This window comes from Pipistrellus kuhlii, unplaced genomic scaffold, assembly GCF_014108245.1.
Source record: "Pipistrellus kuhlii isolate mPipKuh1 unplaced genomic scaffold, mPipKuh1.p scaffold_m20_p_9, whole genome shotgun sequence".
NCBI classification, from domain to species: domain Eukaryota; kingdom Metazoa; phylum Chordata; class Mammalia; order Chiroptera; family Vespertilionidae; genus Pipistrellus; species Pipistrellus kuhlii.
The window spans coordinates 33,364,802-33,382,137 of record NW_023425595.1 but is presented as its reverse complement, the minus strand read 5'-3'; the positions used below and the strand labels follow the sequence as shown (position 1 = coordinate 33,382,137).

Here is a 17,336-nt window from a genome sequence, read left to right as displayed (position 1 = left end):
CCTAACTTAAAGGTACTACCATTCATCCAGTCATTCAAGATGTGAATCTGTGCCATTACTCTTCTCTTCTTCCTTCTCTCTCATAGTCGAAAATAAATCCATCTAAATATTTCTGCAATTCATCTCCCCTTCCCTATTATTACCAACTTAGTTCAGACTCTAACCTCACTTGGGCACGTGTACTAGCCTCCTAACTGATTTCTGTATCACCCATATAGTAAACCCATAGTCTGCATAGCAGCCAGAACATCCTTACCCAACCGTATACATGTCTATGTCATTCCCCTCCTTAAATTCCTTCATTGGCTTTGAGATCTTACGTTCCTTGCCATGACATATTAGGTCTTCTGTGGCCTGTCTCTGTGTACTCCTTCTGCCTGGTCTCCCAATACTGGCAATACTAGGCAGCATGTAGTTTCTATAGATATCTTGCAGTTCCACACCTTTGCTCATGCTGTTTTTCCTTTTATTCATCCTTCTGGGTTGAGTGCATCTCTCCTAAGAAACCTTCCAGAACTCTTAAGGTTGTCCTAAGTGTCCCCATTTTGTTCGCATTGAGCATCCAGTATATGTCTGTGTTACAGTACTTACCCTGTATTAGAAAAATTAACTGTTTACTCCTTCACTTTAAGTTTCTTGCGGGCAGGGATCGTGTCCTAGTCACCTTCATAGTCCTACCTTCTCCTGGAGGGTGCCTTGTGAATGATTAGTTTTTGAACTGAACTTCGTAAGGATAGATGACAAACCAGTCGTATGATATTCTAATAAGGAGTAACGTGATATGTGTTTTTCTAGATATAGATTTTTATTAAATTTAGATGGAATTTAGAATTTAATTGGATTGATAAAAGCTTTGATAATGATGTTGTATAACACAAAGTTCAAACGTAGAAGAGAGCAAGATGGTATGCTCAGGGTTTGGCAAATGCTTTCTATGAAAAAATATTTAGGCTTTGCAGGCCACATACAGTCTCTGTTATTTATTTATTTTCTCCTCATTTTTTCTCTCTTCATCTTCCCCCTCTTTCCCTCCTCCTTATGTTTTACAATATTTTTAGATCACAGGCCATTCAAAACAAGGCCATGGGTAAGCCATAGCTTGATAGTCTCTGGTATATTATCAGAAATCAAACTTGAAATTGTAGAATATTGATAAGCAAAGAAATTAAAGCAAGTTTATATTTCTTGTTTTATTTCTTGTAAAATTTAGTTCCTCGGGCATTTAGGCATATCTTTAGAACAATTGCACAGAATCTTTTTTGTCAAACTGCTCTGTTTATGTAAAAGTTTAACATAAAAAAAAATGGCTGTTGAGCCTGGCCAGTGTTGCTCAGGGGTTGAACACCCACCTATGAAACAGGAGGCCATGTTTTGGTTCCTGGTGAGGGCACATGCCTGGGTGGAGTTTCAGGCTCGATTCCCATTGGGGGGCGTGCAGGAGGCAGCTGATAGATGATTCTCTCTCATCATTGATGTTTCTGTTGCTCCTTTCCTATTCTTTTCTCTCATTTACTCTCTGAAATTAAAAAAAAATTTTTTTTAAATATATTTATTGATTTTTCACAGAGAAGAAGAGAGAGAGGGATAGAGAGTTAGAAACATCGATGAAAAAGAATCATCAATCAGCTGCCTCTTGCACACCCCCTACTGGGGATGTGCCCGCAACCACAGTACATGTCCTTGACCGGAATCGAACCTGGGACCCCTCAGTCCGCAGGCTGACCCTCTATCCACTGAGCCAAACCGGTCCCGGCAAAAAAAATATATATATTTTTTAAGGGCCTTTGATCTCTGTATGAAGGTGCTTACTTTATAAAGCTGCAACACAACTTTCCCTCCTCACTCCATTTAGGCAGGTATCTGGGTCCTTTCAGAATATGCCTGCTTTTCTGATGATATAGACTGTGCCTTTTATTAAATACAGACATTTTGAAGGAATACTAGGATGATATATTTTTTACAGTAAACATCAATCCCTGGCTGAATTGATGTTATGATCTTGATTTGCCTTCTGATCATGTCCTTCAAACTTGACAGTTTCTGCTGATGCTCATATTTTCTAGCCTCTTTTATAATTTTCTTACATATCTTAGTTTTCTAATGTGTTCTTATATTTTGAGTTGATAGCAGAAATCCTTATTTGTATATATAGTTACACTATACTTCTGCAAATAAAATTATATCATTTTATTTTATTTACAGAGTACAAATTTATTATGTTGCATTATTTTCATTTTAAGGATGAAGTAATCAAGACTTAAGAGGATAATTTGTCTAAGGCCCTAGGATTGGTAGAGGATGAGGATGGAAAGACAAAGGGGTATAATATTTGAATGATGGGATATATTTGGGGTGCTTTTACTCTCTTTTGTAATTTGATTTTCACATTTACAATATAGGGCATTGTGCCCATTTTACAGGAGAGGGAACTGAAGCAACTGATTGAGTATTTTGCATTTGGCTACATAGCTAGTAATAAAAGAGAAACTTGTATTAGAAACCTGATCTGCCTTGTTTCAAAGCTCTTGTTCTTTTTACTATACTGTATATAAAGCTCCCTGGTTTTAAACTCTTGTCTTTGAGTAATATCTTGGTTATACATCAGATCACATGTAGATTTGTTTTAAGAAAAATGACATGTTCTAACAGAACTGTGCTAGCAGAACTTCTGAAGGTGAGCTTAAGACAAGTGTATGTATGGGTTAATGTTTATTTTTTTTAAATGTATTTTATTGATTTTTTACAGAGAGGAAGAAAGAGGGATAGAGAGTTAGAAACATCGATGAGAGAGAAACATTGATCAGCTGCCTCCTGCACACCCCCTACTGGGGATGTGTCCATAACCAAGGTACATGCCCTTGACCAGAATCGAACCTGGGACCTTTCAGTCTGCAAGCTGATGCTCTACCACATGTGTCAAACACAAGGCCCGCGGGCCAAATCCGTCCCGCCAGGCCTTGCAATGTGGCCGGCACCGCGCTGTCATCACTGCACTCCGCTGCGTTTCCATCACAATGACAGTTTATGACTGTTCAGTAAACCATTTGGCCCGCGATTTAGGCTGGATTTAAGATTTTGGCCCCTTCTCTGATTGAGTTCGACACCCCTACCTGAGCCAAACCGGTTTCTGCTTTTTTTTTTTTTTTTTTTTTTTTTTTAATATATTTTTATTGATTTGAGAGAGGAAAGGAGGAGAAGAGATAGAAACATCAATGATGAGAAAGGATCACTGATTGACTGCCTCCTGCATGCCCCTCACTGGGGTTCAAGACCTCAACCGGGACATGTGCCCCTGACCGGAATCGAATCCGGGACCCTTTAGTTCCTGGCCAGCTCTCTATCCACTGAACCGAACCAGCCAGGGTGAGTTTGTGTTTATATGGAAAATGTAGACCTGGCCAATGTGCCTCAGTTGATTAAACATCATCCCATATACTGAGAGGTCGCTGGTATGATTGATTATTCCTGGTCAGGGCATGTGCCTGGGTTGTGGGCATGATCCCTTGTGTAGGAGGCAGCTGATCATGTGTCTTTCTCATTGAATTTTCTATCTCTCTATCCTCCCTTCCTCTCTCTCTAAAAATCAATAAAAATATTAGCATACGTTTATGAAAATAATTATATGTATCCCAGGCTAAAAAATTAATTAGAATAATATTTTACATTTTCCTTTTCTTTTTTAAAATATGTTTCAGCCCTGGTTGGTTTGGCTCAGTGGATAGAGCATTAGCCTGTGGAGTGAAGGGTCCGGGTTTGATTCTGGTCAAGACATTTGCCTGGGTTGTGGGCTTGATCCTCAGTGGGTGTGTAGGAGGCAGCCGATCAATGATTCTCATCATTGATGTTTCTTTCTTTCTCTCCCTATCTCTCTCTCTGAAATCAATTAAAAATATTTTAAAAATATGTGTCATTTATTTTAGAGAGGAAAGGGAGAGGGAGACAAACATCCTTGACAGAAACATTGACCATCTGCCTCCTGTGGATTGAGGCCACAACCTGGGCAGGAATCAAACCTAACTTCTTGGTGCATAGGTTGATGGTTAACCACTGAGACACACTGACCAGGCAATGTTTTTACGTTTTCCCAAATATCTTTACTATGTGACTGGATACATATCTGTTTTTGCATTCCATATGTTGCAGTTTGTAGTATATAAAGAAACTGCAGTCCTACATATATATGTGGCTAGAAAAGAATGTTTCATTGCTTTTTAAAATAATTGTGGGTTTTCTTTTTAGGTACTATACCAAAACTTGACAACTGGAAGTTTCTTAAAGGTCCATTGCCTATGGTACTGAAACCATATCAATGAGTGTTTCATATTCTGTTACATTAAAATCCTTTAGTGTTTTTTACTTGGAATGGATCTTCTATCCCTGCATGATATTGTAACATCATGCATTGGTCATTTGGTAAATATTGATTCACTGAATTACGCAGATCTCCTGTATGTTGACATATTCTATTATGCAATGTCAAAAAATCATTTTTGTTAATATCACCGCCAATTTCATCAGATAAGTCTTTTAAAATTTTTGCTTGAAAACTCAAATTTTATCATTGGAACAAATACTGATAGTTGTTTTCCTTGAAGTGACAGTCTCACATTGTTCATTTTTGAAAAAATGTCTGCCAAACATCTATTCTGAATAATCATAGTCATTCTTTCAAGTAAAAATGGTGTTTCATGAAAAGAGCATCTAGTTCAGCTTGCAACTTAATTGCACAAGTGCTTTTAGTGCTTTTCCTAGAGACAGCTCTTATAGTTTGGTATGCAGGAGAAGTACTTTATGTGTACTTCCTGTATCACAGAATATTCAAAAGATGTATAGTTGAGGATTGAGATTTAATAAAAATAAACATTTTAAACTATATTATTTAAAAAAATAATTTTCGATTACAGTTGACATTCAGTATTATATTAGTTTCAGCTATATAGCATAGTGATTAGACATTTATATAACTTACAAAAAGATCCCCCTGATAAGTCTAGTATTCCACTGGCACCATACATAATTATTACAGTATTATTGACTATATTCCCTATGCTGTACTTTACACCTCTATGTCTATTTTGTAACTGCCAATTTGTACTTCTTAATCCCTTCACCTTTTTCATCCAGCCCCTCACTCCCTCTCCCACCTGCTAGCATCAGTTTATTCTTTGTGTGTGAGTTTGTTGCTCTTTTGTTTGTTTATTTTGTTTTAGATTCCACATATAAGTGAAATTCTATGTTGTTTTTCTCTCTTATTTCATGTAGCATCATATCCTGTAGGTCCATCTGTGTTATTGCGAATGGTAAAATTTGACTCTTTATGGCTGAATAACTTTTTGTGTATATGTGCCATATCTTCATCTTCCTTACCCATTTTTCTAGTAATGGACAGTTAGGTTGCTTCCATATCTTGGCTCTTGTCAATAATGGTGCAGTGAACATAGGGATGCATATGTCTTTTTGAATTAGTGTTTTGGGTTTCTTTAGATAAATATCCGGAAGTGGAATTGCTGGGTCTTTGTTTGTCTCTTGTTACAGCTTTTGTTTTAAAGTCAATTTTGTCTGATAATAAGTACTATTACTACCCCAGTTTTTTTCTTCATTTTCATAAAATAATTTTTTCCATCCAGTTACTTTCAGTCTATGTGTCTTTCAGTCTGAAGTGGATCTCTTTGGGGCAGCATGTTTTCTTGTCCATTTAGTCACCCCATATCTTTTGATTGGAGCATTTAATCTACTTACCTTTAAAGTGATTATTGATAGATATATAGTTATTGCCATTTTATAATTATATTTTTTATCTTTATTTTCTTCTTTTATAAAATATAATTTTATTGATTTTAGAGAGGAAGAGGGGGGAGAAGAGAAAGAGAAAAATCAATGGTGAGAGAATCATTGATCGGCTGCCTCTTGCACACCCCTCACTGTGGATTGAACCCATATGTCCTGACTGGGGATCCATCCAGTGACCTCTTGGTTCCTGAGTTGATGCTCAGCTGCTGTACTGCACCCGGCGGGGCTTTATTTTTATTTAAAAAATATATATATATTTTATTGATTTTTCACAGAGAGGAAGGGAGAGGGATAGAGAGCTAGAAATGTCGATGAGAGAGAAATATCGACCAGCTGCCTCCTGCACACCCACTACCTGGGATGTGCCCGCAACCAATGTACATGCCCCTGACCGGAATCGAACCTGGGACCTTTCAGCCTGCAGACCGATGCTCTATCCACTGAGCCAAACCGGTTTTGGCAGGGGCTTTATTTTTTAAAAATAAGTTTTTGTTGATATATAAAATTTTTTTTAGAGAGAGGAAAAGAGAGAGAGAGAGAGAGAGAGAGAGAGAGAGAGAGAGAGAGAGAGAGAGAGAGGAAAAACATCAATTAGTTGCCTCCCTGATACACCCAACCATAGACTGGACTCACAATTGGGCATTTGCCCTGACCAGGAATTGAACCAGTGACCTTTCGGTGCATGGTACAACACTTAACCAACTGAGCCACACTGACCAGAGCCGCTGCTTCTTAAAGAAGTCTCTAACATTTCTTGTGATTCTGGTTTGGTGACGATGCACTCCTTTCACTTTTTTTTTTTTTTTTTTTTGTCTTGATTAAGAATATTCTTTAGTGAAACTGAAACTAATAGCTTTTTTTCTTGGTGGGTCTATGAAGAATGCAGTTTGATGTCACTGCTTTGATTCAATACAAGATGATATATATATTTATTTTTTTCTTTCTTTTAGAAAGAGAGAAACTTTGATTTGCTATTTCACTTATTTATGCATTCATTGGTTGATTCTTGTATGTTCCCTGACGGGATTGAACCTCATCCTTGGCATACTGGTATGACGCTCTAACCAAATGAATTACACAAATGAACTATCTGGCCAGGGCCAAGCTGATATATTTTTATTTATTAGTATAATTATAACATTTCTTGTGATACTGGTTTGGTGGTGATAAACTCCTTTAGGTTTTTTGTGTTGCTTTTTTTTGTCTCGGTGAAGAACATTCTTTTTTTTTAAATTTTTTTTTATTTTATTGATTTTTTACAGAGATGAAGAGAGAGGGATAGAGAGTTAGAAACATTGATGTGAGAGAAACATCGATCAGCTGCCTCCTGCACACCCTCTACTGGGGATGTGCCTGCAACCAATGTACATGCCCTTGACCAAAATGGAACCTGGGACCTTTCAGTTCGCAGGTTGACGCTCTATCCACTGAGCCAAACTGGTTTCGGCAAGAACATTCTTTAGTGAAACTGAAACTAGCTCTTTTTTTTTTTTTTTTTAATATGTCTGTGAAGAATACAGTTTGGTTTGGCATCACTGTTTGATTCAATACAAGATGGCATATTTTTATTTATTAGTATGATTATGTTTTAAGACTTCTTATGGAGGAAAAGGTGATTTTTGTTACACTGTTTTGAAAGCCAGCATGAATTCAGTTGATTTTTCCTTGGCTTAGTAGAATCAAAACATTTTAGAGCTGAGCAGTTTTACAACTTTGTCATGATTTTAGGAAATCATTGGGCTTAGTGCTTGTTCTTCACTACCTTGTGGTGAAGGAAAGGCACGAAGTGGCCGTGAGAGAACTGTGTGTAGCTGTGTGTAAAAGTGGTTCTCTCCGTATATTGTTGGGTCTTCCTACCCTTAACCTGGAGTGTTTATTTACCATAGGCAAAAAATCCAAATGAAATCACAGCCGAGGAATCTTGTGTAATGACTTTGATTTTTCACTGTCATTGGGGAGAGGAGAATGGAGGAGGTAGGCTAGCCAAGTCAGTACTGAGCATTATTTTACCTTTCAGCCAGCACCCTTAGACAGTCTGGAACCTTTGTTGTGGGGGAGGAGAATTAACATTCATTGTGTGCCTACTTTGTAGTAGGTAGGCCCTTTATTTGTGCTGTCTTATTTGAAATATATTTTTTACTGATTTCATAGTGTAAGGGAGGGGGAGAGAGAGTTAAGAAACATCAGTGATGAGAAAGAATCATTGATTGGCTGTATCTGCATTCCCCCCAGTGGAGATCGAGTTGGCAACCCCGGGCATGTGCCCTCACTGGAAATCGAACTGTCACCTCCTGGTTTACATGTTGGTGCTCAACTATTGAGCCACAGCAGCCAGGCGTGTGCTGTCTTATTTAAATTATTCTGTGAGGTGGTCATAATTATTAACTTTATTTGTGAGAACATTCAGGCTCAGAGATCTGGAGTCTTCTTGGGCTTATCTACAAAGTTTTCTGTTTCATAAGCCTGTGAATGTTCTTTCCTACATGCTGTGCTACTTTTCAAGGACATGGTCTCAAGATTATTTGTGTAGCTGGAACATAGTAGGGCTTAGTACATTTTTGTTGAATAATTGAGTCAATGCTAAATGAATGAATCAGATTTTACAGAGTAGTATGTAATGTAACTCCTCTGGATTGCTGTATAGAATGGTGCTACAAAGTTACATACTCGAGTCTAGTCACCATCTATTGCTATGGGGAAAGGATCAATCTTCGTAATGATAAACTCTATGATAAACTATTTAAATAATTTGGATGTTTAGGGATTGAAAATACCTAATGGGATGTGTTTTCCTTAGGGTATTAATGATCTTTTCAGAAATAGTTAATATATCTGTTTGGCCATGTTTTCCCCTCAATAATGAGACCTTGGGCAAGTTACTTCATTTTTCTGTGTCTCTCTTTAAAAAAAAATCTTTTAAAAGGGAAGGGCAGTAATAATAGTACATACTAAGTAATTCTTAGGTAGTTGTGAGGAATGAGTAAGTCATACGAAGAATTTCCCATAGAGTTGGCATATATAATTAATAAATGGTGACTGTTATTCATATTACCCTTCTTGAATGAAATATGGGATTTAATGTGACCTTGAGCATGTGAAGAAAAAACAATGTTTTGGCTTTTAACTCCTTTTTCTTAGAGAAATAAAGCACTGAATGTATTGGTTTTTGTATTTTGGGATTTGTATTTTGATTGTAGTTTACTTGGTCTTCCTGGCAATGAAGCTCTAATTTTGGCTGTTTGCCTAGATTTCTTGGTGAACCAATGCAGGTATGGTATGGCCTGTGACTCTCCAACTTTTTAAACTTGGTTGTCTAGATGGGACAGATTGGATTCCTCTGGCCAGTTCATGAAGGTTGACACTTTTTTCTAAATTAAAAATGTCAGTGAGTGTGAGAAACACCTTTTCCTAAGTCTTTTCTAACAATGCTAGTCATTGCTGAGAAGATCCAATAATTCTCTACAGAACCCTGCCCAGAATTGAAGGAAAAGTGTGCTTTAAAATTTCTCTGCATTTATTTTTATTGGTGGTAATATTATCTATGTTTTTTTTTAATTTATGGCTTTAATAGTACATTTAAAAAAATATATGTTATTGATTTTTTACAGAGAGGAAGGGAGAGGAATAGAGAGTTAGAAACATTGATGAGAGAGAAATACTGATCAGCTGCCTCCTGCACACCTGGGGATGTGTCCGCAACCAAGGTACATGCCTTTGACTGGAATCGAACCTGGGATCCTTCAGTGGATTGGCCGACTCTCTATCCACTGAGCCAAACCTGTTAGGGCTGATAGTACATTTTGATTAGGCTGTGGAGTTATGGAGGGGAAAACCACCTATCCATTCTAAAAGAGCATATCTGAAAGCCTGCTTGCCCTTCATCCAAGGGCAAGTAGGTACCGTATTTTTCGGACCATAAGATGCACTTTTTTCCCCCCAGAAGTGGGGGGAAAAAGTCCCTGCGTCTTATGGTCCAAATATAGCCTACACATATACTTAAAAAAAAAAGTTTTTTTACTTGCCTGGCTCTGTGTGGTCTCTGTGTGCTTGCCCGGCTCTAAAATGGTTCTAAATGCTGCTGTTTACTTTACAGGGTTGATTACATGTGTTTATGACTGTGATGTTGGGTTTTAATGCACATAAAATATTTTAGGACACTATTTGTTTCAGAATCTTTTTTTCTTCATTTCCCTTCTCTAAAAACTGGTGCGTCTTATGGTCCGAAAAATACGGTATACTCTCTCCTAGATAGAAGTTAGCATGTAACTCTTTTTAAAAAATATTTTATTGATTTTTCACAGAGAGGAAGGGAAGGAGAGAGCTAGAAACGTCGATGAGAGAGAAACATCGACCAGCTGCCTCTTGCATACCCCACACTGGGGATGTGCCCACAACCAACGTACATGCCCCTGACCTTTCAGTCGCAGACCGATGCTCTACCACTGAGCCAAATCGGTTTCGGCAGCATGTAATTCTTGAATACTTAAATCTGTTTAGACGAGGTCTAGATTTCCTAGTATGGTATGGTATGTAAGGCAATACAGTATCCTCTCCTTAACTCCCTCTCCAGTGTCATTCATTGTTTGTCTGTCCTCCCAGATTTCACATGTTGCCTAGTCCTAATGAAGTGTACATACCTTGTACTGTATTCGCAGTCCTCCAGCTGTGCCATTCCTCTTGTGTCATTGTCTTCGTACATCAGAGGTGGGAACGTCTGGCCTGTAGGCATATAAGGCCCACGAAATCATATGGTCTGGCCCTGCCAAAGCATTAGGGGTGAGTTAATGAAATGTTTGACCAAGTAATAGTGGGCTAATTTTTAAGTTGATATCTGCCTTTTAAAAGTTGCAAGGATTTTACACATGTTAAAAACTTTTAAGAACTTCATAAAAATGCTATGTAAGTTTTATATTCTGGGATTTTGTTTTCAATTATTCATTAATAGTATTTTGACAGATTACGCAGGCGTCTTCAAACTACGGCCCGCGGGCCACATGCGGCCCGCAGAGGAGTCTGATCCGGCCCGCCAGGTTTTTTGGGCAGTGAGCGCAGCCGAGGTGTTACAGTAGGAATTAGTAGTTCATATAGTCCGGCCCTCCAGCTCTCTGAGGGACCGTGATCTGGCCCTTTAAAAAGTTTAAAAAGACACTTTAAAAAGTTTGAGGACGCCTGGTTAGAGGATCAGGTGTTTGTTTTTTCCCCCCCTCGAACTAGAAATAAGAGAAAAAGCTTGGATATATTAGGTTATAGTGTCATTTGTGACGGGCTGACATCATGAATTAGGGTGAAGAGTTAAGTCCAGAGACCACAATACTTTAGTTCTGTGCTGTCATGGGAGATATGCTTAAGATATTTAAGGAGGGCCTTTAAAAACACATTGAACGTGGTGCTGAGTGGCTCGGATGGCAACACCTGAACTAGAAGGAGGTTCTTGTCAGAGGACTTATGTCTGTGCCATGATTGATGTTTATTTAACATTTCAGAGTTGTTTTCCCCATCAGTAAAACAGAGAAAAATAATAGTTACTTTGCAGATTAAGAATAAGGGATAAATTGGATAAAGTATACACCAATTAGCTTTAATCAGTTACAAGTTTAATTTTTAGAGAATTTAAAAAATATTTAAAAAATATTTTAGACCACTTTAGAGATGCTTGCTTTCAAGAATAGAGGGGGCAGTCTCATTTTTACTCTAGTAACACTGAGTATTTTGTTTCTTCAAATTTATTCCTCCAAATAATTTTGCAAGGTGTGTTTAAATCCCAGCTCTTGCACTTACTGGCTGTGTGATCCTCAGAGTTACTTAATTTTTTTATAACTTATTTTCATCTCTGAGATGGGGATATAGAGGTATTAACAGTACATAGTACATTGTTTGGCACATAGTATGATTTCAGTAAATGGTAGCATTGTTATTATCACTTTCGCTTTATAAATGAGGAACTAGATATAAATTTAGCATCCTGACTAGATTCACTTAAAAGAACCCAAGGATAGGATTCAATCTAGTTTTGTGTAATGCTAAAGCCTTTATTCTATCCTAGCTATTTTCAATCTTATTTATTTAATGACTCACATAAACTACTTACTAATATTCTGTGGGACACACAAATATTTTTTTTTGATGATCTAACGGAAAAAGGTATAATTTTTGATTCATTCACACTGGATAGCTATTGTGTTGGCTGCTGTCATTTTTTATTTGACAATCTAAGGGAATAGAGGTCAGTGCCCCTGACTAAATCGTTGGGTATTTCATGTTTTTAAAATTCTTGTGGCACACTGGTTAAAAATCACTGCCCTGTCCTTTTTAAACTATTGTACATTTTTATAAATGCATTTCATTTATATGGAAATGTATTCTGAAGTGCTGTAGAGTGTTTGGAAATAATTTGTTACTTACTCTTAGGTATTTAAAACTTTCAGTGATGTTTACTAATCTATACTAATAAAAGAGTAATATGCAAATTGGTCACTACGCCTTCACAATAACAACCGAACAGCAGGCTGCATGGGGAAACAAGGCTGGCAGGAGCATTAAGGAGGGATGACCAAACGACTGACCAGCAGGCTCCATGGGGTGACCAGGCCTGCAGGGGGGCAGTGAGGGGCAACCAGGCTGCCCGGGGGGGATTTGGGGGTGACCAGGCTGGTGGGGGGAGGGCAGTTGGGGGCGACCAGGCTGGCAGAGGGGGCAGTAAGGAATAACCAGATCAGCAGAGGAGGGCAGTGAGGGGCAACCAGGCTGCCGGGGGGCAGGGGGGGCATCTGGGGGTGATCAGGCCGGCGGGCGGGGTGGCAGTTTGGGGTGACCAGGCTGGCAGGGGGCCAGTGAGGGGCGACCAGGCCAGCAGAGGCTGAAGTTGAGGGCGACCAGCCCAGCAGAGGGGAGCAGTTGGGAGCAATAAGGCCAGCAGAGGGGGCACTAAGGGGCTACCAGGCCTGTGGTGAGGGGCAGTTAGGGGCAATCAGCAGGCAGGCAGGTGAACAGTTAGGAGCCAGTGGTCCCAGATTGTGAGAGGGATGTCCAACCGGCAGTCGGACATCCCCCAAGGGGTCCCAGATTAGAGAGGGTGCAGGTCGGACCGGGCCTCTAGTAATTTACATAAACACAGAACTAAATTGGTTTGAAAAAGAACTCTTTGGCTTGTCTTCTCTGTGATCAGACACAATTGAAGAACAGGTATTCTGGGGTCCTGGGTAGTGGTTTGTAAAAAGAAAAATGTGTTTTTTCCCCCCCTCCTAAACAGCTTTTTTGAAGTAAAATTGATACAACAATAAATGATTCAAATTAATGTTAGTTTTCTAATATTTTTGCACATTATACACCTGTGAAACCATCACCAGAATTCAGACATTGAATATATACGTCAGCTCCCAAAAGCTTTCTGGTACCCCTTTGTAATATTTTGCTCCTGCTCTCTCCGATTCCCCATCTAAGAAACCACTGGTCTGCTTTCTATAATTATAGTTTAAACAGTGCTTTTGAAGTCAAACCAATCAGGATTCAGATCCCCACTCTGCTGCTGTGTTAGTTCAGAGATTTTGGAGAAGTAATTTCAGCTCTCAGCCTATTTTATTACTCTGTAAAATAGGGATTCTTTTACCTTCACAAAGGACCATGAGGAAGATAGAAACAATGTAGAGAAAAAGCTTATAAGGGTGCCTGACACAGAACAGGCCGCCAGTCCCTATAAATCAGTATTGCCCGTCCAGATTTCAGTTGGTGTTCCAGAAGTCAGAGCTCCAAAATGCTTTTTATCACCTAGATCCCATATCCCCTCCCAGTGAATGAGCTTTTAGTGTTCCTGAAACAGAACCGAGGTTAGGTTTAGGTTGCTTGAAGCACTAAAAAGCTTCTGGTACTCCTTCCTCTCCTACTCCAAACCCACTGTTCCACCTGCTATTAATTATGAACAGATGTTTCTTCATAAATAAGCAAAGAATGCCATAGCAGATTTTAAAATCTTTATGCCTATGTTTAAGTCTGGCATTGTGATTAAGCTGCATGAGCAATGAGGTTGTAAGTCAACATTCTGGGTTTTAGTTTCCATGCTACGTTGGGCAAATAATAAAGTCTGAGCCTCATTTTTCTCACATATAAAGTCAGGGAGCTCAGACCACATAATTTGGTGAGAGGATTAAAGGAGAATTTTAATGATTAATTATATGATGAAGTCATAGTTCATCTGCATCATTCTATGATTGCCTTGTAGCATTAAAACTTGGCAAAAGGTTCAGGTAGCATTTACATTTGATATCTTAGAGATTTTCTTTAAAAAGTATATTTTATTAGAGTCTACTAGCACACACACACACACAAAAAACAAACAAACAAACAAACAAAAACCCCACAAAGGTTAGAAGTACTTAGAATTTAAACTCAGAGAAACTTTAATTTAAATCTTAATTTAGTAGTTGTGTGACCTTGGACAAATTATTAATTTCTTTGAGCCTTAAATTCTCACTTGTCAGTAAGGGATATCTAGTCTGCCTCAGAGGGTTGTTGTGAGGATTAGAAATAATATATGTGGCACTAACCAGTTTGGCTCTGAGATCCTCTAGATTTGATTCTGGTCAGGGTGTGTGTGGAAGGCACATTGATTTGTCTCTCTCACATCTATGTTTCTCTTTTTGTCTCCCCCTCCCTTCCCTTTCTCTAAAACTCAATGGAAAAATATCCTTTGGTAAGGATTAACAAAAAAAGAAAAAAGGAATAATGTCTGTACAGCCAGCTGGTGTGGCTCAGTGGTTGAGCATCGACCTGCGAATCAGGAGGCCACAGTTTGATTCCTGGTCAGGGCACGCCTTTGTTTCAGGCTCAATCCCAGTAGTGGATGTGCAGGAGGCAGCTGACCAATGATTCTCTCTCAGCCTTCACATTCCTCTCTCTCCCTTCCTCTTTGAAATCAATATACATATTTAAAAAAAGGAAGAATGTGTGTACATAGTTGTTACATAGCAGATACCCAATGATGCTACCTTCAGTGAGCTGTCACTGAAGGGATTACTTTTGCCTTCCCCATTCCATGATGCAGTTTGGTCCAGGATAGCTGTTGGTGTCTCAGATTTCCCATTTAGTCTGAAAATGCAGTTCAAGGTTTATGATGCTAATGGTTATTATAAAGGGATTTTTTTTTCTTTCTACTGGGAGGAGCTAATGCTATGGCTTTGTACTTTTTCATTAGTTCTCATTGGTATAGCTGGAGGTACTTTGGATTGTGGGAGCCAGGGAGTCTCTTCTGTTTGTGGTTGTTTGGGTTAGAAAATTGTCTAATGCTTTTTTTGTTGTTGCTGTTAATCCTCATCTGAGAATATTTTTTCCATTGATTCTAGAGAGAGTAGAAGGTAGAAGGGAGGGAGGAGAGAGAGAGGAGAGAGAGAGAAACATTGATGTGAGAGAGCCACATCAATTGGTTGCCTCCTACATGCCCTGGTCAAGTGGGCAACCTGCAACCCCAGTGTGTGCCCAGGGCCAGGAATCCAGCCCTTCAGTGCTTGGGCTCATGCTCTAACCATTGAGTGAATAAAGTGAGTTTGTTGAGTTCAGATTCTTCCTCCTGGGTGAGCCCAGGAATGAGCTGCTGGGGGAGGGGGAGGGAACAAAATAGGAAAATGTGGCCTAACTGGTGAGTTCTGCTTGTGAAGTCGCCACAGTCTGTGAGTTGGGGGTGGTGAAGAAGAGTTGATTCTCTGTTCCCCTCATCCCCTCCAGAGCCTTTCCAGCCCAGCACAAAGGCAGCCTTAAGATGGAGGTCTGCATTGTAATTTCCTAGAAATTGCTGCTTCTGGTAGCGCTCTTTCCCTTTGCACCTCTTTGCTGCTGTGGATGAAACAATGGGGACAATAAAGCCATTTATGTGATAGCTGCAGCCTCAATGGGATGTTTGTTTTAATAATGGTATAATTTGCAGGGCTCATAAATTGTGATTTTATTCTCATGGAAATAACTGCCCGGTGGTATTTGGATTCTCAGGCCTCCTGTTGTGGATAATTTCTCTAACATTCTGGCAGACAATTCCCTTTATTCCAGACTCGTTTTAGATTGTTCTGGCTGGTTGGATAATTAGCCCAGTGCAGAGCCAATTTTCTTTAGTTTGGGGCTGGCAGGTGGTTACTAGGTAACTGAAGGATCTTCTGAACTAGAAGATTCTGCTTAGGGATTCAGCAAAATAGCTGAATTTGGTTTTGATTGTCACCTGGGATTTTAAAAAAGGTTTTGTCTATCCAATGTCATAATATCTGAATGAAAAAAAATTGAAGTTATCCAATTATTTATTTTTCATGGTACCAAACATTCCATTCCATTTGAAGATAATTTGTTTGAGTTTTAAATTTTCATCCTCATAGTTTTTTTTTGGCAATATCCACAGAGTGCAAAGAATGATAATAGCTACCTCATGCTAGACATTGCCCTAGGTGTTTTACATACATTGTCTCTAAATCTTAATTGGGATGCTGAGAGGTGGGCATTGTGTCCATTTTCATATACAGAAACTTAAATTCAGAGAAGTGAGATAACTATATTAAGATATCCCAACTAATAAGTGATGGGCAGTTTACCAGACTTAAAACTCATATTAGATTTTCAATTATAGTGTAAGACATCCTAAAGATACATTAAAGTTTTTATTATGCTCTTAGATATTACAGCAATTGACTCAATAATAAAATATAAATGACTTATTACTTATTATATATATATATATATATATATATATATATATATATATATATATATCTGATTGTTCTTTATATCATCCAGTTTTATATTATAGCAGTAAGGTACTGCTATTCTGTAAAATATTTTGATTATTTTACTAAAGTTAAAGGCGTTCTCATAGTTTGAGAATCCTTTTAAAGGCACCAAACATAGTATAGTCACATACTTCAGACTTGGAGTTTGGGGACTGGGTTTTAAAATCCTGCCACTTCTTGGGTGATCTTGTATAAAGCTCTTGACTTTTGTTTGCTAACCCTTTTTTTTTTTGATAAGCTTCATTTTGCTCATTTGCAAAATAGGGATTTGATGCCCACTTTACAAACACGTTAGGATTAATGTATGTGATAAAGCCTGGTATATGCTTTGTTGCATAGTAGGGGATCAATAAATGTTGATTTTCTTCCTTCTTGGCTAACTCTACTAGGATAACTTGATGCTTATTTCATTATTGGTCATAGGATTTACTAAAAGATGGCCAAGTTCCAGTGCCATTATGCTGCATTTCATGTTGAGGTTGTTAAATTGACAAAGTTCATTTTCTCTAGGAACTTACTGCCTAAACTAGGTACTTTATTTAAGGGACAATAGGCAACTTGTTCATTGTTTACATCCTCATGGTCAAAAGTGAGTGCGTATGTGGAATGGACATTAGATTTGTGATCATACAAACCTGAAGTTCCTTCCAGCTTTCCTGTTTAGTAAGTTGGTTTCTTGGGACAACTGACTTTCTCTGGCTGAGACTTGGGATTGGGATAGTAAGAGCTGATCTTCTCATCTGTGGTGAGGATCAAATGAGATATTGGATGTAAGAATGCCTTTTAAAT

The 17,336-nt window shown here is 38.5% G+C and overlaps 1 protein-coding gene across 6 annotated transcripts in view; it reads left to right on the top strand.

Annotated features, from left to right (window-relative positions):
* Window positions 1-17,336, top strand: part of FAM168A (family with sequence similarity 168 member A) — a 138,304-nt gene that overhangs the window by 8,705 nt on the left and 112,263 nt on the right. The window lies entirely within an intron of this gene.